General features: G+C 41.4%; 1 protein-coding gene across 3 annotated transcripts in view; it reads left to right on the top strand.

Annotated features, from left to right (window-relative positions):
* Window positions 1–24,122, top strand: part of agbl4 (ATP/GTP binding protein-like 4) — a 386,899-nt gene that overhangs the window by 178,501 nt on the left and 184,276 nt on the right. The gene's annotated exons all lie outside the window — the stretch shown is intronic.

Genomic DNA, 24,122 nt, shown 5'->3' on the forward strand with positions numbered 1-24,122 from the left:
CCAGTTGTGGACTATAATACATCACCAATCTTGTAGGTTCATTGTTTCCTAATGATTTTGCACCAACCACAGCCATTGTATTTCCAAGCCACTACTATATGCCAATTTATGCAAAACAATCATTAGCCATCGGTTAGAATGAGTGGGCACCACTCAACATTTGGGCTACTTTTGGCCCGATTTTGGCTTAGAAACCTTGATTTTGTATTGCAGCTGTCTGATATTTGTATTATGACTATTAAGATTCCCCTTTTTTTAAGGACACATAGTAGGCCTAACTTTGTGATGGCTATTGAAAGTCATAAAATGCATCTCCTATACATTGTGAAAAGGTTGAATTACCCCCCCCCCCCCCCCCACCTATAACATACACACTGAGGCATTAGAATTCTAAAACTGATGCCTCTGGGCCCATTTGCATAAGATCCATTGGTTGCTTATGTGATGGCTGTCGGAGGTAATAGCCGGAGACGGATGGATACAGAGGTGGAGCGGGAAGGTGTCGTGGGGCTGGGCGCGCCTGCCATACACGCCAACGCTCGGGGCCGACGGCTGGAAACAGGGTTACATGATGGAGTGTGCCCGTTCAACAGGAGCCTTGACATCTGTCATAAGGCGATCAAGGGCAGCCATGGAAACGCCAGGCATCTGTCGCAGGGAAACTGTTGACGGCTGCCAACCCCTGGTCACAGGCAAATGGGGAGAGACAATGAGAACGAGGTGCCAGAGCGTTACAATAAACTACCCTGCATCTTATGGCCAGATTCCCTCTTTACGTGACATTACCGGTAGGACCTGTGGTCTCTACCTCTTGGTGTGTCCAAAATGTGTTTCATCTAGATCTAATTGGAAACAAGATGCTTGATCTGATTGGTGAACTGTATGGAAAATTCTTTCAGGCGATTATATAACGTTGTGGTATGGATAACCATCTGAATATATCATGTACCTGATATGGAATGAATACAAAGGGGACGGTGTTGTCAATTATTGGCTGTTTTGGCTTTTTATGTAAGTGGCAGAAGGTTTCCCAGAAGTCAAGACCCCCTAACTGTCTTTCAGCAACGCTACGTATGTTGGTGGCTATATGCAGAGCAACCATAAACCTGTGCCCTTTAATGAAAGGGGAATATCCAACTGAAAACACTTCTGCCTACAAATGAAACAGCCTCCCTCATCAAAGGACTGTATAAAACATATTTTAAAGGATTGCTTGAGGAGGTCTAATCAGAGGCGTGTGTCTGATTTGTATAACTGAGTGAACTGTGTTGTACATTCATTTTCTTATTGTTACTTATCACCAACCTAGTGTTATCCATGAATTAGGTGTTACTGATGATATGTTTTTGAGTAACAAAACTCTTGTGGTTGAATATATGTATTCACATTGCTTTCCGAACAGGAGTTGTTGCCCAGTAGTTGCCCAGCTGAAAACTTTTCGAAGCAATTGATTTGGATTTGATTTGAAGACTAACCTACAGTGCATTCGGAAAGCATTCAGACCCCTTTACTTTTTCTACATTTTGTTACATTATAGCCTTATTCTAAAATGGTTTCAATTGTCCACCAACACTTCTAAGAGGTGAGGACAAACTGAGCAATTGGTGGATACGGGTTTTGGTCTTGGAGGTGATCAAGAACCTGATGGTCACTTTGACAGAGCTCCAGAGTTCCTGTGTGGAGATTGGAGAACCTTCCAGAAGGACAACCATCTCAGCAGAACTCCACCAAAAAGGCCTTGATGGTAGAGGGGCCAAATGGAAGTCACTCCTCAGTAAAAGGCATATGGCAGCTTTTCACTGAGGAGTAGCTTCCGACTGGCCACTCTGATTGGTTTATGTTTTAATATACTCTGTCAACCGTGGGGACCTTATATAAACAGGTGTGTGCCTTTGCAAAATGTGGAAAAAGTAAAGGGGCCTGAAAACATTTCGATTGCTATGGCTGATAGGCGAGGGTGAAATATGGAGAACTGCTTGGCCGAAATGTTTTCCAGGAACAATTTTCCCAATCTTTGACTCTCCCAAGCCCGTTGCAAAATGTTGGGATAAGTAACTCCTAATTGGACATTGCGACAATTTGGAGAAATGGGAGATGAATACAACTGTAAAATTATGTACTGTAGAACGAACATGGCTTTGTTTGTTTGCCGGTCAAGTTGTTTTTAACAGCTCTTACATTTTCTTTCTGTCATGACAACAAAGCGTAGCCTGCTCAAAAGTAGTAATCTTTTTTTGACAGTTACAGATATGGAATAAATAAATCAAGCTGAAAAGAGCTTTAACTCTGATCCAACCGGATATTCAGAGATAGACAGGGAGAGAGAAAGAGTTAGGGAGATACTGAGGCAGAGAGAGAGTTACAGATAGAGAGAACGCGAGAGACAGGTCGAAAAAGGAGAACAGATTGCTTTTGCTGTATTTATCAGCCGAAAAGTCACTTTTAACCCAGAAGTTGAAGCCTTTATCTCTATCTGCAGGAGCAGTCCATCCTGGCGCTCCTGGGGGCTAGGTTGCGTTCCCCTGTGAGAGACAGCAATCAGATTAGAGTCCATTCCCAAGTGCAGGGATCCATCGTGGGCCTGAAGGTTCAGTAATTAAAGGAGATAGAGCACTGTATTTACGCTGTGTTACAGCAAGCAGGTTATGCCAGGTGATAAAAGCTGGCATTGAGGGACCTAGGATAGCTTGTGAGCCCATTCTGACACCCTCCATCAGTGTTATTTGAATCGGGGGCGAAGGCTGGTGAGATGGACAGTGTGTAATGTTTAGGATATGCCAGCCGGCAAGTTAATGTAATGTGAAAGGCCCCGGGTCATTGTTATCCTAATGGGACTTTTTTATTGAAGGCCCTCTCACTTCTTGATATATCTCCCAAGTGAACTTCCCCGCTCTGTAGTTAAGTGGATCGAAGCCCATGTACAGCATGAGCGTGGGCGCGCAGACTCAGCCCGCTCTCAACAGCTCTGTAGGCTTTTTAACATTCCGCTCACCCGCCCCCGAGCCGCATGAGGGAAGAGCTTGCAGACAATTGAACCGTCCGACTTCTGATCTTTCCCGTTTTCTTAAAGGAATATAGGTTTTCCCCGGGAGGGGGCGGGCTCAAGCTAGGACATGACTCATCTCTTTGCAGTGGGATTCTCTGATTGTACCATGGCAAAGCTCTCCTTCAACCACCCTAGCTCAATCCACCACTCAAAATAGTAGCAGATAATCAAAAATCTCTTCTCCTGACAACTACTCTCTCCGTGAAGGAGCTCTTTTTCTCCAGATTGTTGTTGCGTTATAAATGGATGGGATGCGGTGATGAGAGGGTTGAAGCCATATGATCATCCTGCCGAGTTTTCAGTGTGTTGTGTCTTTTGTAATGCTGAGAAAGAGTGCCATTTCTTCTTCCATTTTTCTTTCCAAGGTGTTAACCTTTTGAACAGTACTCTGTGCTGATGACCCCCCCCCCCCCATTCATATGTTAGGCTGTTAGAACAGTTCAATACAAAGTGTCCCTTTTTTTACTCCCGAGCAAACAAAAAATAATCAGTGTATGTGGTATAATTCTGGGTGCCTTTTCTGACTGGGAGCTTGCTGAACAAGAAAGTGGCTCACCTCACAGAAGGGACCTTCCAGGTTGAGGGAAAGAGAAAGATAGAAGTGCTGTCTACAGAACAGCTCTCATTTTGTGAGATAAAGCAAGTGAGGAAAGCCGCAATACCCGTCTCAATAATGTTTAGACAGGGTTTTATTGTGTTTTGCACTCAAACGTATATGATTTATAGATACTGTAATTCTATTCATGTCCAGAATTCTGTCAGCTGTAATTAGGCCAGCAATTCAACACTCAGCAGCTCACAGGCTTTCAAGTAAAAATAGACAGCCCTCTAACTGGGCAAACAAATTAAGAGTTGGAAGAAGAAGGAAAAGTATAACAGAACAGTGGCAAAAGTTGGAGGAAGCCCACCTTGGACAAGGTTAAATGTTTTTTTTTTTGAAGAAAAAAACATCACGCACACAGAAGTGCTCCACTAGTGGCGGTGCTCCGTTGGGCAATTTCACTTTTTGTACAAAATCCTTCCTGTAAGCATCTGATACAACAAAATAGTGAAATTCTATTTGGAGATGTGTCCAGTTCCATCAGGGCCCATGTTAGTAGTAATTGCTCTGTCAATCACAGCGTTTCCTGCTGTTCTCTGGACTCGTTAAGTCCTGGGTAAGAGAGGCTGCCCTCAGTAGGGGGAGACAGACAGGTCTCTTTCCTGTCTCTCCTTCGCCTTCCTCATCCATTTCAGACAGCCTTCTCTCCGATCTCTAGCCTACAGCTACCTGTCTTTGTCTTTATCAAAGCCCACACACTGTTGGCCATCTTATAAGTCAGTACCTTTAAAACAGGCTTTTTTTGATCTCTACATTTTTAGAACTGTTGTAAAACAGCTGGTATTTGCATTATCTCATCTACAAACCATAAGGTAAAGTGTACTGTGTTGGTCGTGTTTTCACTCTACATTATATTGTCCTTGAAAACTATCTTGTGTCATTTGGTTAGCATATTTCAAGTTCCATCGGTAACACTTTCTGTGAACCTTAAATCTATTATTCATTTTTGGCATGCTCAAGGCATGCTGACTGCCTTTAAGCTCTAAATGCATTCACACTTTAAATAACTTTAATACTTGACATACAGAGCACTATAATATGTGTCTGCTTATTACATCAGACAGTATTTGAAAGTACATGCATTCCTAATATAAAACGGTTTGTTAAAATGAATACTGTGCTACAGTACAGTATGCCATTTAAATTGGTTTCAAGTGGCTGCGGTTATATATTTGTGTGGAGAGCTAGGTGATGTAAAAACAAAGAAAGAAAGCCAAAGTTGAATGAAGTGCTTGGCAGAGTAGCCCAAAACTCATTTGGTAATGGTATTTGATTAGATATGAATTCTTAATGGAAAGGCATTTCTGATATAATAGCCTAGGGGATGCATTAGGCTGATTGATCTTTTTTTCAAGATTTTTATGCTGTTTTGTTTGAATATGACAGCCTTGAATACTGATATCAGTGGCACTGCGATTAATGTAGTTTATTGTTTTGTTTTTGTTTGTCAGTGTGCCGCCTCCACTTTGCAATGTTGCTACTGTCCTTGCGAGCGGTTGGGGTGTGCCTAGAGGTAAACTCTGACCACATTGTACACCAAAGGAGCAGGTTGAGTTTGCAAGCATACTGTGTACCACTGAGATAGTGTCTCCAGCACACACCAAGCTCAATCACTAACCACACAGGGAAGGAGAACGCTTGGCCACAGAACCCAGGAGAACCTCTCCGAAAGGACAAAGCATGCAGATCAACCGCATTATCTCCTACAAATCCCTACTGTCCAAGAAACAAAACCAAAGGCTTTTCATTTTCAATTCAACCCCCGCAAACCTTGCTGGAAGTGAACAGTTGGAGTTCGACGAGAGCAAGGACAAGTTATTTCCTTCTGAAGAGTGGATGCAGGTGGGAATTTTGAAGTTTTCCAACAATGGCAGACTAGACAGGAAATGTTGCAGGGACTGGATCTGCCTCCCATCTTGGGAGTCTGTTAGGGCAGTCTCTTCCCTTGCCACACTGCTGAGCCACTTGCACAATTAACTGTGTGGTATGCTTTTAATAATAGGCCTTTTAATTGTCTACAAATGAAGAGTGATGTAAAAAAAGCTAATAGCTTGTGCTAATTAATAGGGGAATTGAATGCTTGTTAATTAAGGGCAAACAGGACAAGGACCAGCTCTGGTAATTTGAGCAATAAAGCCGGGACTAACGACTCATTTCCAAACAGACGAGATTCATAAAAACGCCAAACAGCCCTGTTCCTCTACTGATGAACCCCTTGCCCCAACCCCCACCCCCACTCCAAACCCAGATCCAACACCCATCCAATATAAACACACCCATACAAAAACAAAGCATTGCATTCATCCTGTTTCTGCGAATAGTTCCCCTGATTTGTAGGAAATCGATTATAAACCTACAACTAAATCATGAAAATCATCAAAACTGTAAACGGATGTAAATCTCAAAGAATATGAAATTAAATAACCTAAGATGTAATGTATCGGTCCTGTACCATTGCAATTTCTCATTGTGCTACCTGGGTTTAGCCCAGTTTAGGCTTTGTTGAAAAGTGATTACAGAATTAAATTTATTAGATGAAAATGACACCTCACTCCATTTATAGCTTGCAATTCCATCTTGGAGGCTTCGTTCATATGTGTATTACATTTGGAAAAATTGGAAAAAGAGAGCAGACTCCAATCGGTAATAATCTATGAAGCTCCGTTGTTCAGAAGAACTCATTAGCATTCATGAACAGACAAGGTAAAAGGGGATTATTTGTTAAATAATGGAAGAAATTCTAGCAAACAGATGAATAGTTTTCAGATGATTATAAGGGGGTGAAATTGTGTGGCTGTGTGTGTTTGAGGAAGAAAAAGCGAGCGAGAGTGACTCGGGCAGGGCATATCCTGCTTGCTCCTGGCTCTCTATTCAGCCCTTAAATGACTTACCTGGGACAGTTTTATGTTTGCCTGGAGGATAATTAAAACAGATTTCATTTTTCCCGTTTTAGAGTATAGCTGTTTCTGTCACCTACAGTCCTTCCTGAAAGCAGTCTAATCATATGCTTTTGTCAGGGGAGATTTTTTAGATTGCAGCCGCTAGAGCTACAAATTGCTTGTGTCATCTTATAATGAACTATGTGAGCATTGCCGTCTCTGCAGCCAACAGTCCCACTATGATTACTGTAAATCAGTCCTCTAGTTAGTGCCCCCCCCCCCGACTCCCCATTGTTCATCCTGTGTTCTTTTCCTAGAATTAGCAAGAAACATTGAGAGGGTTAGCCTGTGTCGTACACAGCAACGTGCAACAGCTCATCTAAAACAATTATACAATTGGTCATTTTGAAGTATTATATACAATAGCTCCTTCAAAAACTATATGTGATAGCTCACTTAAATAGTTTATGTGTGATAGCACATCTAAAGCTCATCCAAAAATATGTGATAACTAATCCAAAAAATGAGTATGCTTCCTAATCTAGCCAATCCAAAAGTATTATATACTAGCTCAGGCTTTTTTTTACTATACCTCATCCAAAAGTATATTAGAAATAGCTCATCCAAAAATATATAACAACAGCTAATCCTAAAGTATTATAATATAACTTATACAAAGTATTTCACAATAGTTCATCCAAAAGTATTAAAAGCTAACTCATCAAAAATGTTATACAGTTGCTCTTATTATACGATAAATAATATGATAGCTTATCCAGAAGTGCAAATATAAATATTATAAAATAGCTTATCCAAAACTGTTTTGCTATAGCTCATCCCGAAATATTATATGACTTCTCATCAAAGAATATTAGACAATAGACAATCCATCCAAAAGTATTAAATGCTAGCTGATCCAGTAGTATTACAAGAGCTCATCCCAAACTACATTATTATATGATTGCTCATCCAAAGCTTGCCTACAGAGCATGACAGGATTTGCATTACTTACTGGCCACACCTGGGATGCATATTGTGCAGATATACGGAGAGATATCAGTTTATACTAGTTGGGATGTTGTGCTGTGCTGGGGGTTTGTTGGGCATGCTCAGCACAGTGGTGAGGTGACCTTTGACCTATGGTTATCTCAGCGATTTCACAAAGCTCTCCTGTCAGCCGCTGACGGGACACATTAGGACACTGCGAAGGGTTTGTTGATTTCTGCATGCTGCTCTGCAACAGCTCTGTTATTTCGCAGTAGCATACAAGTGAGCGTGGCAAATTCAAACAGCTCGGCTAAGTCAACAACTTGAGTGAAGGAGCACATACAGATGCTTTGGCTGCATGTATCTGCACAGAGCAGGCCTGGAAACCATTTTCCTCCCTTTTGAAGATGGATCCTTGAAGAAATCCTCCTAGTCCTAATTGCGTTCGCTCTTCTCTCTCTGTTTCTCTTCTACTTTCTGTTTCGCTCCCTCTCTCCCCTTCCTTTTCTTCCTCTACCCGTTTTCTCCTCCTCTCCTCTGCCAGCCACCCACTACAGTATCCCCCCTCAGACCACAGGCTCTGCTGAGCAGTTTACTCTTCCATTTTAATTAGCTGTCACCCCAAGAGTTTATTTGATCACACAGCTCTGAGAAATTTTAATATATAATCAATATCTAAATATATAATACGTTCTTGATATTCATCCCTGTGACAATAGTTTTCATTCATGTGTTGTGTACGATTTTGTATTTAAATTGATATTTTGGTCTTGCTCTGGTGCGCCCCTGTGTCACAAATGTGAATAAGCAAATGGAGTGTGAAGCCTGTGGGATTGGGCTGTCTCACAAATCAGAGCTGGTATTTAATTAATGCAACAGAGAAGGAATCAAATTTGGTCTGATCGAGTAATGATTAGTTATTCTGCGGGAGCACTGTTTCATTTTCAAGTATTGCCTTCTAATACATGGCATACAACCAAGTGATTGTCATTAATGCATCTATATAAAGATCAATAACTGTTTTGAGTTGTTTCAGTTCATTGTAGCATTTGAGACTATGTCCATTCAGCATATCTAAGTGTGTATTTGTTAGAGTATCCTGTTTTGCATCATCTTTTTGTTAAATATTGGTGTCTCCTAACGGCTGTTTGTTTTCATTGCAGACAGCAGTAATGACCTTGTTGTTCATTCAAAAACATAAAGAGAAAACAATGCAGCCTTCACCACTCTAGGAGAGTGTTGAGATTGTAGAACAACACCATAGATTAATATGGATCTGAGGAAACAGCTAATCTTAATATAGATTGGTCCCATCTGGTTTGAGTTGGCACCACTCGTCTGTAATTTGGTAAGCATCTAAGCATCTGGGGCTGCTAATGAAACAAAAGGCACATGAGAGGCTAAGGGAGAATTTGTCAGTATTTGGCTGGAAGGGAAAGGAGGGAATATCCCACTGTGTTGAGAATATCAAAGGACTGATAGAGCCATGGTGCTGAGCTACAGGACATCGTGATACCTAGAAGTCATATAAGTTATCCTATGCAGAGGATCGTATCCTCTAATATGGTTCATTAACTCAGCTATTCAGAGATACAGGCACCACTACATGTAACAATGGGTTTGAAGGAAATTCTCGTTTTATCATCTAGCCATCTTCCTACATCATATGTGTGAATCAAATTTTATTAGACATTCTCTTATAAACCCTCTTTCCCCTGGGAGGCAGAGAGGCATGGATGCAAGGACTCATGACTACCCATAGATCAAACAAAAATGATTTATTTTGGACTTTCAACATTTATTTGCCTTGTGCAGTTCATTCAAGGAATGTGCAATTTAACCTATTACACTTGGCAAGGAAAATAGTTATAATATGTTGTAAATAAACACTTCATCTGTAGTTCCAGGAGTAAACACTACCCCTCAATTGCAATTGAGATTGCATTGTTTTTTAATCTCTTGGGATAGTATTGAAATTGGAAAGGGGTTTAAGGTGTCTGCGATGTGCTGGAGTTGATGTGAGCCAACACCAGCTTTTCAAAGCACTACAGTACATGATCAGTACTTTTTAAGATCATTGTTTTATTGTAAGTACTGCAGGACAGTGGTCATTATGGCGGGTCGCTTTAGGGTTCTTTACAACAGAAATAATGTTTGTCTGGTTAGGGATTACTAACTGGGACTAGAAAATATTATATTTAATAACCCTGTTTCCAAAAAAGTTGGGACGCTGTGTAAAATGGAAATAGAAACAGAATACAATGATGTGCAGATCATTTAAGCACTATGTTTAATAGAAAATATTACAAAGATCTTATAAAATTTTGAAACTGAGAAATGTTGTTGTTTCTTAAAAAATAAAGTCTGTGTTGCGGGCATCAATAAATGTGATGCCCGCAACACGTTTAAAAAAAGCTGGGACGGGGCAACAAAAGACTGAAAAGGTTTGTAATGCTAAAGAAAGCCTGGTGGAACATTTCAAAACTAATGAGGGTTAATTGCCAACATGTCAGTTACTTGATTGGGTATAAAAAGAGTATCCCAGAGAGGATGAGTCTTTCAGAAGTATTGATGGGGAGGGGTTCACCAGTCCGTGAAAGACTGCGCGGGCAAATAGTGCAACAATTTAAGAATAATAAAATCGCAAAAGGTTTGGGGATTTCATCATATACGGTACATATCTCTGTATGCAAGGGACAAGGCTGAAAACCAATATTAGATGGCCGTGATCTTCAGGACCTCAGGTGGCACTGAAGTAAAATTATTGTATTTATCAAATGCACGGAATAACATCGCATCATTCTGAACTATTAAATCAGTGACATGGCACACGACATCTACACAGTAAGAAATAAGAAATGTATTAAGCAAAAATATAGCAAAAATATACATAACAATGTAAACTAGCAGCAATTCCAAGAGCTGCTGCTAGTTTCCGAAGAGTAAAGAATGAGGTATATGATTAATATGGGTAGAAATATTAAATATTATAGATAAGTGTAATGTGCCTATGAGTGATACATTAAAATATAGACATCAAAGCATTTCAAATGTTCATGTGATCAATATGATCGTAGATCAGTGTTGCTGGGTGAGAAGCCTTTTGGCCTGAGGAAAAAAACTGTTTGTGAGTCTGGAAGTGCTTGCCCAGAAGCTTCTCCCAGACGGCAGCAGTGTGAACAGACCATAGCCTGGATGGCTGCAGTCTTTGATGACGTTCCGTGCTTTCCTAAGGCATTGTGTATGGTAGATGCCTTGCATGGATGGAAGCCGATTACATGCTCTGCAGACTTCACCACCCTGTGGAGGGCCTTGCGATCAGCAGCGGAGCAGCTGCCGTACCAGGCAGTAATGCAGCCTAAGAGGATGCTCTCAGTGGTGCACCTGTAGAAGTTTGTGAGAGTTTTTGCATACATGCCACACGTCTTGAGTCTCCTCATTAAGTGTAGTCGCATGTGGGCAGATTTCACTGCCAAGTCTGCTAGCCTGGACCAGTTGAGGTAATCTTTGATGAACACACAGAGGAAAGTGAAGTCGGAGACTAACTCCACTTCAGCTCCATCGATATGTATGGGGGCATGACCCTCCCTGCCACTTCCTGAAGTCCACGATCATCTCCATAGTCTTGCAGATGTTGAGAGAGAGGTTCTTATAGCCAAGTACCCTACATCCTCTCTGCAAGTGGTTTCAACATTGTTTTGGAGATGAGACCCAGGATGGTGGTGTCGTCTGCTAACTTTAGGATGACGTTGGAGCTTTGTGTGGCCACACAGTAATGCATGAACAGGGAGTACAGGAGGGATTAAGTACACAGCCCTGGGGGGCTCCGGTCCTCAGCTTCAGAGTAGGGGAGGTGAGGATGCTCATTCCCACCACCTGGGGTCTGTTCATCAGGATGTCCAGAATCCAATTGCAAAGGGAAGTCCCAGCTTAGGAACAAGCTTAGCAGGCACAATAGTGTTGAATGCTGAGCTGTAGTCCACGAACAGCATCCTCACGTATGTGTTACCCTTTTCCAGATGGGAGAGGGCAGTGTGTGCCGTCAGGGTGAGGGCATCGTCCATAGATCTTTTGGGGCAATATGCAAAGCTGGTCGGTGCACCCCTGAGGACACAGCCTGAAATACCATCTGGCCCTGTTGACTTCTGAGGGTTCACACTTTTAAATGCTCTTCTCACGTCAGCCATGGCTAGGGACAGAGTACAGTTGTCCTGGTCCTCAGCAAGCGTTCCAGAAGGAATGGTGTTTGTCGCCTCAAACCATGCATAGAAAGTGTGGAGCTCATTGGGGAGACAGCCGGGAGGCTGAGCATCATTGTTATTTTTTCTTTTGTAGTCCGTGATGTATCGTAGTCCATACTACATGCGTCTGGGGTCAGAGCTGTGGCAGTTCGACTTCAACTTATCCCTTTTAGTCTCTTTTTACATCTCTGATGGCCTTCCGTAGGTCATATCTGGACCTCCTCAAAGTCTCCAGGTCCCCAGAACTGTATGGAGAGGACCGTGCTCTGAGTTTAGCATAGAGATTACCATTACTCCAGAGTTTTTGGTTGAGGAAAGTCCTCACATTTATCCTTGGGACGACGTCATCCATGCACTTGGAGAGATATGCTGAGACAGGGTCTGTGTATTCATCAATGTACCCAACAGCTGCAACACAGAACATCTGCCAATCTATTGTTTCAAAGCAGTCCTGGAGAATGGTAATGATTTCTCATTCCAGAGTTGAACTGCCCGAAAAATTAGTTCTTCCAGTTTTAGCCATTGTCTGTAGGTTGAGAGGAGAAGAATGGAGGTGTTATCCACCTTACCGAAGTCCGGGCGAGGGAGGGGTTTGTAGGATCTAGCCAAGTCTCAACAAATACCAGCACTCTGCATTTCGCAATGTCCCATTGAAAGTTAATCCGTGCATGTAGTTTGTCCATTTTATTGTCCAGGGATTGAACATCTACATTAGATACCTGCACGTTTGCCTCTCTTCTTTCTCCTCTGTCAACATATTGGTAAACAGGCGGGACAAAGGAATCACAGCAAGTAGAGAAAGTCTCAGTATTCAGTGATGAACGAACTTCCAATGTGCTAGTTAATCAGCAACAGTGCAGCATGTACAAAAATAAAAACAATAGAAACAGTAATAAGCAAAAAACTAAATAGTGAAAGCAGAGCCATTGTCAGTGCGACCTTCCTCTACAGCGCACCAGTGGATCACTGCATTAAAAACAGACACAATTCTGTAGTGGAAATCACTGCATGGGCTTAGGAACACTATTGAAAACCATTGTCTGTAAACACACATTGTTGCTGCATCCACAAATGCAAGTTAAAACTCTACTATGCAAAGAAGAAACTTGTCCCCTATTGATAACATTTGGCGCATTATGAAATGACAATTATTGCAAAAGAGACCTCAAACTTTTGAGCAGCTCCAATCCTATATCAAGCAAAATGGGACAACATTCCAGTTTAAAAACTACAGAATTTGGTCTCCTCAGTTCCCAAATGCTTACAGAGTGTTGTTAAAAGAAGAGGTGATGCAACACAGTAGTAAAGATGTGTTGCTGGCATCAAATTCACAAGGGGCTTGTATTTTACCAAAAACATTTGGTATGTTGTCTTTGTACTATTTTCAGTTAGATATAGGGATAAATTATTTGCACATCATTGCATTTTGTTTTTGGCTGCATTTTAGGCAGCGTCCCAACTTCTTTGGAAACAGGGTTGTAATTGGTTGTAACATTTAATACAACATGGGTGATGTAGCACAGAATTGGATGATGCAGTACCCAAAAACTGGGGACCCGTTTTGGCTCAGTTTCTCCACTACCAGCTTAATTTATGCAAATACTCTGGAGGGCATTTTTATAGATTTTACAGAATTTATGTTAAACATATCATGAATAGAGTCTCAATGAATAAATGATGGATACACGATTTACTCATTATTTATAAATGCTCTAATATGCAGAATTATTCTTAAGTGCTATCATATTTTTCAAAAATCCACAGGTAACTGTACTAGATCCAAAAGGTACAAATGCTGATTGCCCCTTTAAGTCTTCATAACCTTGATGTGACGATCAGAAATGCAGTAGAGCACTTCAGCACTGAAGGCATTCCGGGCTTAAAGGCCAGCCCGCCGTGTGAGTTTTCTGTACCGCAGGCCAATGTCACACTGTGTCACAGCTGCAGGGTCGCCTGTTCGCCAAAACAAACATTATTACAGTTCCATTCTGCCACTGCTGAAATGAAGAGGTATTAAATGTGGCTGACCCTCATGCCTGTGTTGGATTACACAGGGAATGGAAAGCTACAGGTTCCCTCTTAAAGTTTATTATTGTATTGCATTTATTTCTCTCAACAGATTTCCCAGTGGAAATGAAATGAAAAAGCAATCGTTTTCCTTTTTAATAATGTCTCTTTGTTTTTGGCCTGTGAAGTAAATTGCCTTGCTTTCAGAGGACAGAAGTTGCACTTTTTACCCCATTTGAAGTAGCAGAACAATAACAAAAAAACAACAACAATAGGAATATTACAGCCATCCAAGTTAATGATTGGTTGGTCTGTGGATGTACAGTGGTCAGTGTATTCTGTCAAAGGAACCAGTCATTACTCTGGTGAGCCCTACATTGCTCCGGTGGTCAAGAAGTTGAGGAGGATGCTTTGAGGACATCCGGAGGGGAGTGTCTGCCTGTGGTTCCCTTAGCTGCTGACCCTGCTCGGTCATGCTGATAGAGAAGGAAAATCTCAATTATATATTTATTACCTTGTTTAGAGCGATTTACAAGTCTACACATGACCGTCGGTCACTCATCTTGTTATCTAGTTTCTTTTGCACAACAAAACATTTTATGTTCAGCTGTTTGCATGTCAATAATAAGGGATGATTTCTATATTTTTCTCTGTTTCCACTCATTTCCGAATAGGAGTTAGAGAATATGTTACTGTACAACTGGAACAAAAACTATATACAGTCACTAAGGGTCCCATGGCACTTATCAAAAGAGTATTGGTGTAAATCCCTGTGCCCTGGTAAAATTTCCAATCTATTCCTCATAAAATCATGGTCACCTAATCATCCTCAGCTTCCAGTGCCTGTATTCCCCAGGTCATTGCTGTAAATGAGAATTTTTTTCTCAATCAATTTAGCTAAAAAAATTACATAAAAAAAGCAAAATTGACAGTGTTATCATGAACGTACAAGTATTTATAATGCATTTAGCCAGGAGCAAGCATCTTAATATACACTGCTCCAAAAAATTAAGGGAACACTTAAATCACACATTGGGTCTCGATGAACAAAATATTTTAAAGAAGATCAAAATCTTTACTGTACATTGTGTATTTCATTGAGAATAAAATGACGGTCAGTGGAAACTCGCACTGAAAATGTAAATAAACAATTGAAATCATAGGCTGTTCCAACTTGCGTTAATTTCATCATGGCAACTCAATGTGACTCAGTAGTGTTTATGGCCCCCATGTGCCTGTATGCACTCCCGACAACGTCTGGGCATGCTCCTGATGAGATGGCAGGTGGTGTCCTGGGGATCTTCTCCCAGACCTGGATCAAGGCATCAGTGAGCTCCTGGACAGTCTGTGGTGTTACTTGGCGGCATTGGATGCACGATACATCCCAGAGGATTGGATTCAGGTCTGGGGAACGTGAGGGCTAGCCAATGTCATCAATGCCTTTGTCATCCAGGACAGCCTACACACACTGACCACATGAGGCTGGGCATTGTCCTGTAGCAGGAGGAACCCAGGGCCCTCTGCACCAGCGTGCAAGGTCTGATGATGGGTATGAGAATTTCATCCCACTACCTAACAACACGTGGATGTTTGTGCGACACTTTCAAGGATACGCCTCCAATCACGGACCCACCGCCTAACCGGTCATGGTGGATGATGTTGCAGGCAGCATAACGTTCACCACTGCGTCTCCAGAGTCCAGACTCGTTCACGTCTGTCACATGTGCTCAGTGTAAATCTGCTCTCATCTGTGAAGAGAATGGGGCGCCAATGGTGGACCTGCCAATTCTGGTGTTCTCTGGCGAATGCCAGTTGAGCTGCACGGTGCTGGGCTGTGAGCACAGGTGCCACTAGAGGACGTTGGGCCCTCATGCCACCCACATGGAGTCTGTTTCTGACAGTTTGGACAGAAACATGCTCACGAGACTAAGCCAACCTTGCGACGGCATGTATGGAGGTGCCATCCTGGAGGAGCTGGACTGCCTGTGCAACCTGAATGGGCTGCAGGAACCACCTCATGCTGCCAGTAGTGACAAGGACACTAGCAAAATGCAGAACTAGAGAAGAATCAGTCAGGAAAGATTAGGAGAGAGCAATTGTCTGTGGCCACCACCTGCAAAGCTTTTCCCTTTTTGGGGGTTGTCTTGCTTTTGCCTCTCCAGCGCTCTTGTTGTCAAATTAATTTGCATCAAAACAGGTGACATTGATTCACAATTGCTTATGCTTCATAACTGGACAGATTGATATCCCTGAAGTTTAATTTACTTGGTGTTATACTGTGATGATTACATGTTCCCGTAATTGCTGGACCAGGTAAGCGTAGCCAGCCAAGAAAAGCGAATGTCTCTTACTGAATGACTGACTGACTGCCCCTTGTTAAATAGTGTAGTGGTTAGAGGAGCGGCCCAGCAAACAATACGTCCTGCATTTGAATCTTGTCACAGTCAATACAAATTATGCATTAAGATTTGTTCAGGATAGACAAAGTGGTTTTCCCACTTACAAAGCATGTAGAAGTCTGTCATTTTTATCATGGGTACTCTTCAACTGTTAGTGACGGAATCTAAAACAAAAATCCAGAAAATCACATTGTATGATTGCATGACATAAGTATTTGATCAGAAAAGCTGAACTTAATATTTGGTACAGAAACCTTTGTTTGCAGTTACAGATATCATAGGTTTCCTGTAGTTCTTGACCAGGTTTTCACACACTGCAGCAGGGATTTTGGCCCACTCCTCCATACAGACCTTCTCCAGATCCTTCAGATTTCGGGACTGTCGCTGGGCAATACAGACTTTCAGCTCCCTCCAAAGATTTTCTATTGGGTTCAGGTCTGGAGACTGGCTAGGCCACTACAGGACCTTGAGATGGTTCTTACTGAACCACTACTTAGTTGCCCTGGCTGTGTGTTTCGGGTCATTGTAATGCTGGAAGACCCAGCCACGACCCATCTTCAATGCTCTTACTGAGGGAAGGAGGTTGTTGTCCAAGATCTCGCGATACATGGCCCCATCCATCCTCCCCTCAATACAGTGCAGTCGCCCTGTCCCCTTTGCAGAAAAGCATACCCAAAGAAGTATGTTTCCACCTCCATGCTTCACGGTTGGGATGGTGTTCTTGGGGTTGTACTCATCCTTCTTCTTCCTCCAAACACGGCGAGTGGAGTTTAGACCAAAAAGCTCTATTTTTGTCTCATCAGACCACATGACCTTCTCCCATTCCTCCTCTGGATCATCCAGATGGTCATTGGCAAACTTCCGACGGTCCTGGACATGCGCTGGCTTTAGTAGGGGGACCTTGCGTGCACTGCAGGATTTTAATCCTTGACAGTGTAGTGTGTAACTAATGGTTTTCTATGAGACTGTTGTCCCAGTTCTCTTCAGGTCATTGACCAGGTCCTGCCATGTAGTTCTGGGCTGATCCCTCGCCTTCCTCATGATCATTGATACCCCATGAGGTGAGAAAACCTGCAAAATCGTGTATCAAATACTTGTTCTCCCAACTGTATATTCCGACTATGTCTGGTGGATTTTCGAAGTACGCATCCGTGCTTGCTTTTTGGATCAGGATAGACAAAACAGGTGACATTTAGACAAACGTAGACAAAATATTTGCTGCCTACAACCTTCAACAGCTATGTTAAAAAACTGTTTACGGTTATGCTATATTGCAACTATTTCTGGTGAATTTTCAAAGTACGCATCTGTGCATGCTTTTTGAGGTATTATTGGCATTATTGAAAACCCCTGGGCAGTAAAAGAGGAAGGGTTTCCACGATTCTCTTGTACAGTTCATAAATGCTATTTGTGGTGGAGGTAAACTTAATAAGAAACGTTAGTCAGTTTAAAACAATGCTTAATGGTGTCTAGCGAAATATTCACACTTGGCGTGATGTTGATGCATGACAAAATTAAGTTAAAATTAAATTGAGATGCTATACCTACACTCGGCAACGTAGAGCTTTGTGGTGTAGTGGTTAAAGACACAGCCTCTCATGTGGGAGACCCTGTTTAAATCCAATGAGGGAACAACACTTTTCAGTTTTTATTGAGTAGTGTAGTTACATTTCTAATCATGGTACAATAGAAAACAAAGATAACTTGCTAGCATTTCCAAATGTTTTACTTGCGTTTGTAGATGTAACATTAGAAATGTCCCAAGTACTAGAGTACAAAACCGCAATGTGTCATGACTGACTTGCGAGTGGCTGACTGATCTACATATTATAAGTATTTATACATATAATTTTTAGAATGTTATTGCATCGATATGACGCAGGTGATTTGTAGATTAGACGATTGTCAGTCACCTCTTTTGATCCTCTCAAACACGACCATACCATGCAGTCAGTTTCAGAACAAAATATTCCACTCCACTCATTCCCTTTGTGGCCACCCCATAAAGCAGTTACACAAAAACACTACATCTCATTGGTTCATTCTTTTGCGGTTCTCAGTCTCTTGAAGTAGATTTGTCAGTTTGTTAATTTAGGTGTGTTCAATATTTAAATGTTTTATTTTAAGCAAAAGCCAGTGGAAATGCAAATGCTTGACATGATACAATGCTACATTAGCTTGTCTCATCTGTTAATGTGGCACATGTAGGCTCTAAACTAACTGTCATTGCCAACCAGATAGTAGTTATTTCCGGTACATGAAGCCCTCTCATGTTTTTAAGAAATACCACTGGATTAGGGAAAAAAAGGTTTTATCTTTTTGGGGAGCTGATAAGAATGATTTTTTACAGGAATAATCACTACAATGTCATGATGTACTCATAGGACTAACATGAGGCACATTATCTAACAATGTACTATGTAGCTTTCACATGACACTTCTAGTTATTTTGTTTTACATTTATTTAAACTTTCTTTAACCAGGCAAGTTAATTTAGAGCAAATTATCTGTATTTACAATGTAGCCTGGCAAGATGCACAAGGCCTCCTGTGGGGACAGACGACACTGGCAATAGCACAAATACAACTCCAAACAAACAGTGAATGTGTCTGTGTGTGGTGCCTGTGTATTGGCATGTGTGAAGGAACACAATATGCTTCCTTACATAAGCCAAAGCAACAAGTGGTATTGGGTGGGAATTAGTTCCTTCACCCACAATTGCTTTGATTGAACTAATGTTTGCAATGTTTTGCTATTCATCTAACTTATCTTAATTGCGTAAGATTTACTTACTACTACTGCGTTGTGTAGTTGTCCCGCTATCTGTCTTAAGACGAATGAACTAACTCTGGATAAGAGTATGAGCTATATTACTAAAATATAAGAATGTGATATACACTACCAAGCTAGATCTACCTATGTTTAAATTACATTTCAGATGTTTAAGATAGCTTTAGCTTGCTTCAGATTCCAACTCTTTGTTCTACTGTATGTCAAGCCTCATTAATTGATGTTTGCCTGGACTGAATGATCAATTCAAGGCATAGTCATCGGCATGTTTTCCGAATTCAAAATGAAAAAATACATCTCCAAATTGATGGCGCTTAAGGTTGTTTTCACGGAAGAATGGGCAAAAATGTATGAATTTCTGTTTTACATTTGTAATTACTCTAAAACTATTTGCTAATTTTGACATTATGGACTTTTTGTGTTTAAATCCATCAATTAAATCCATTTTGATATTGTGTTTTAACACAATAAATTACGGAGAAGTCCAAGGGGGTGAATACTTTTGAGAGCCATACATGTATGTGTGTGTGAGTGTGTACTTCCACATTCCTTGTTCCCAATGTGTAATAACAGATTGTGTAACCACTATATTACAATATAAGTACATAGTAAAACAAATGTGGTTACTATAGTCTTCACTGTATTGTTAATGCTCTAAGTAGGGCGAATTTCATTCTTGATATACTAAAAAGGATAAGTATTATATTCCAGTTATTCTTTTCTAAAAATACTATGTGCAAAGTATGGTAATTTTTTGGTCATGAATGCCTAATAATAATAAAAAGACAATCTTACTGTTTAAGTACATTATTTTTCTTTTTAAAGACCTAACAGTAGCTGGCAGTCATCATCATTTAAGAAGAACAGGAATATGGTGTGTCCTGAAGTCCTCAATCTACGTAATTATAACTTTGAAATATAATTAAGGAGGCGGAGAAGGAAACAGATTCTATAATTTCTTGAACAATACAGCTCAATTTTCTCATGTTGATTCTGCACCGTAAATGACTATCTGACATGTCCATCCAATCAGTCTGTTTTGTACAGAACTTGTTTGGAAACATGGCCAGTGCATCCTGTAATAGGCAACATCTGAATGTCAGTACAAACCATTTCATTGAAATGCATTTGTGATTTTTCTACCTTGAATTGGAAATTAGTATGCCAGAGTTTATTCTCGTTTCGACCAAAACGATTTCCTCTGGGATCAAAATATAAAATATTTTGCTAAAACCCACAAAGATGACAGTGTCTTCCACTTTAATCAAATACCTATTGTTCATAGTTCCTTGTACAGCAAATTCCATTCACTATCAGTTGGGGAATATAGCAACTAGCACAATGTTCAATGTGCCATGAAATCATGTCCCAGGATAGAAGGAAATTCTCATATGGTGTCAAAAGAACAGTTAAGTATATTTCTTAGCATCCTACGTTGGCCAGACGTATTCCTCTCTCCTGCAGTATTCTTGTTTTTTTAATAACTAATAACTTTGCAAACCGAAAGTCTCTGACTGGCTTAATTAAAGTGACTTGTGGTCCAGTGACTCCTGCTTGTCCGCTCAATCATACAGTTACAAATGAACCCATTAGGGGGACGCGGGGTGTGTTTGAGCAGGATCTGGAGAGCCTTTAGCTGTCTCTAATGATGTGTCCCTCTCAACCGACACAGTGTTGCCCCTTGCCTTCTTTAGTACATCTCCATGCTTCTCACATCATCCCTCTTCCCACATCTCCATGCTTCTCACATCATCCCTCTTCCCACTCTTCCTTCATGCTTCTCAAATCATCCCTCTTCCCACATCTCCGTGCTTCTCACATCATCCCTCTTCCCACTCTTCCTTCATGCTTCTCAAATCATCCCTCTTCCCACATCTCCATGCTTCTCAAATCATCCCTCTTCCCACATCTCCATGCTTCTCACATCATCCCTCTTCCCACTCTTCCTTCATGCTTCTCAAATCATCCCTCTTCCCACATCTCCATGCTTCTCACATCATCCCTCTTCCCACTCTTCCTTCATGCTTCTCAAATCATCCCTCTTCCCACATCTCCATGCTTCTCACATCATCCCTATTGTAATTAACAATATCAGCAAAATCCCTGCAATAAGTGGTCAGAATGGCCGGTGTAGATCATATTCGGTTTATTACTCTGTCGTTTACTGTAGCCCCTCCCACCCACCCATTGTCTAGCAGTCATAGCCAAACCTGTAACAACTGGACCCGTAACAGGGCTGACCAACACATAGGCACTAAAAAGATACGTTTCTGACACCATGTTGGCAAATAAATACTTTGGATTGGTTGCCAGGGAAGAGAGCTGACATGAGAAGCATGGAGGAGTTGTGGGAAGTGTGTATAGTAGAGAAATGGGATATTACTGCTAGTCTGGGTGATTGGTAAGGGGATCATTGATGGCCTTAGCAGTTCAACTAGTAGTAGTAGTTTAAAGGAAAACAATGGTACATATTAATGTTGGAAACCTTTAGTTCCCTGAATCGTTATTCCATCATGGATTTTCATCCATATCACCCAGCACTAGTCAAGTAGCTGATCATAGCAATGCACGTGCTGCCAAGGGGGGGGGGGTCAAGTCAAGTTCATTTGAGAGACTCCAACTCCTCTGGCTCCTTGATGAAAAATCTGATCCTCACCTCTTCATTGCTTGAATAACATTGGAGGTGTTGGCCCATCCCCCTCCCCACATGCAGAGACATTTATCATCAGCTAAGCTCATCCATGAGGGGGTCTGGGGTGGAGAGGAGGAGATGGCGTGCAGGGTATTGCTCATCGCAAATTCTTGTCATATGTGTTTTCAGAGACGTCGGCTTGATTTCTCTCAAGTTCTGTGTTCTTGCTTTCTTTTTTCTAAGATGTGAATGTAAGTGGTCAGAATCTCTCTTCTCCTTTCTTTGTAAGCATTCCCTCTAGAAGAACCATGTGGGAATGTTAATTTGATCTTTTAAGGAGGATCACTTAGGAAGGAGGATAAAAACTGTTTCCAGTCAGCATAATTAAAGGAAAATATATTATAATCGAATAAGACAGACACAGCAACATCACGATCAAGGAAATGGGATTAAATGTCCCCCGTCGGTGGTAAAAATGGAGCCGTTCCTCTGGCCAATGAGGAATTTCCGTCATGTCTCCGATCAGTTGGCAGAGCACTTCTGTTTGCGTTTTCATGTGCCAGGTCTTACAGAGGTCAAACAGAATGGAATAGTTCCCTCATGTAGACAACAAATGAAGCAGATGCTCTGGCCCTCTGATGCATCCTCAAAGAGGAGGTACGCTAGTCCCCTCACTGGTCCTCCTGATGGCCGTGTGATGTCATAGCCTGAGGGCACCCACAAACTGACAGCTCTTTGCCTTTAAGAGAAGGGACTGTCATTTGGGTCTCAGAATGAGCTGTTTAAGTTGAACTGGTTCTCATTTGTCAGGAGCTGTCAGGGCTTTGGATATCTATATCTCAGACAATGTCACTAGGCTGCACCGTTCTGAGATATTTTCAGTAGTCAGTCCAGGGACAGGAGCTGTGGCTTTGCCCTGAGGCAGTTCTCGGTAGGTGAGCGGTCTTCAGTCACAGTGGCACCTTACCAGTTTTTGCTGGGAGAAAGAGATTTTCAGCTCATCAAGGCAGTTTATCACTAACAAAAAAAAAGTTTAAGGGTGCTATCAGGCAGATTGTGAAGCAGAAGCTCTTAACAAAAAAGTAGGGAATTGTGCATTGCATTCGGTCATTGGACCCAATGTTGAAATGTAACAGCCTCATCTTGAAAGGTTTCACTGTAAATTAGTGGGTCTCCATATAAACAGCTGTCACAACATTTGCACACAAATCAGCACCACTGAATCCTGCAGTGTAAATTATGTCTGCTAATTAGGGAAATAGTTGTCATGTTTTGAAAGTTATTCATTTGTAGTAATTTAGTGCTTTTTTAGACCATGCCCTTTCCATGTCATTAATTACATTTTGTTTCTTCTTCTTTTTGAAACGTTACGCTATATGGGGCAACAGTCAGCCGTGCCAGTCTTCAATATAATTTATTACTGTTTTACCTTTGCACTGTAAAATCCCGTTAACCTTTCTTTCTTTGTTTCACTGCTAATTTACATTATTAGCGACCATCAGTAATCTGTAATAGTCCTCTCTTCTGTCCTACTGCGATAATGTATTTTCTGACACTTCCCATTAAATCTGGTCAGACAGCTTGCGGGAACCCTCAGTGTTTGCTATTGTGAAAAGATGTTATATAACCCTAATAAACAAGCTAGAAAGTGTAAATGACTTCCAGATCTACTCGCAGCCTCTCCCTACTCAGCTGTCCTTCAGAATGGGCAGGAGAGGAAAAAAGTTATTGTGTGAAAATATTCATTGGCAAGATTCCTATGAGCAACTTCCTCATCTTCTCTTGGTGTGAAGGCAAGCAAAACATCTGTTTAGATATAGGAAAGCCAAAGCAATTGCTTTCAGTGGGCAAGCGGCTTTGGAGGCATGGATGATGTATCAGTTGTGCAGTCCCGGAATACCACCACAGTTGTGTCTTCTGTATGTTGTCCATGACAGTCTTCTAATATTTCTGTAGTGAGTAATTAGGCAGAGCTAGAAGCAGAGTAGCACAGAGGATCTGGAACAATAATAGGACCTGCGCATAGGACCAGTGATCTGCAATTGTGTTTGTAAATAGTATGGGTTTAAAGCTGAAAATAGAGCCTGCAGTATACCTTTCTCTGTGCCCTTATATAATGGCCTCTGTCACTGCAATAAGGAAAGCAGAGCTACCTCATCAGATTAAGATATAGCCTTAATAAGTAGACATGTCTCCTGGATCTAATGAGATGGTACAGCCACACAGAAATACCCATGTATCTTCACAGAAACAGGAGATAAGATCATTCTTTCTGTGCGGTGAAATCTCATAGGTCTCCAGATAACATTATCTGCACCCTTGATTATCAATCTGACAAATGAGAGCTTTGATGCCGTGCGATAAGCGCCATATTCATTTGTTTAATTAAAACAGCTTGTCCCATCGTGGTGAGGGGTCATTTAAAAAAAAAAAAAAAAAGAATTAAAGCACGTAATTAGGTGGAGCCCAGATAAGGTTCCTGTGTAATGGTTTCTTCTGCCAGTGGGGGAGGGAACCATCATTTTCCCCCTGTGCAATCC

This window comes from Esox lucius, chromosome 8, assembly GCF_011004845.1.
Source record: "Esox lucius isolate fEsoLuc1 chromosome 8, fEsoLuc1.pri, whole genome shotgun sequence".
NCBI lineage: Eukaryota > Metazoa > Chordata > Actinopteri > Esociformes > Esocidae > Esox > Esox lucius.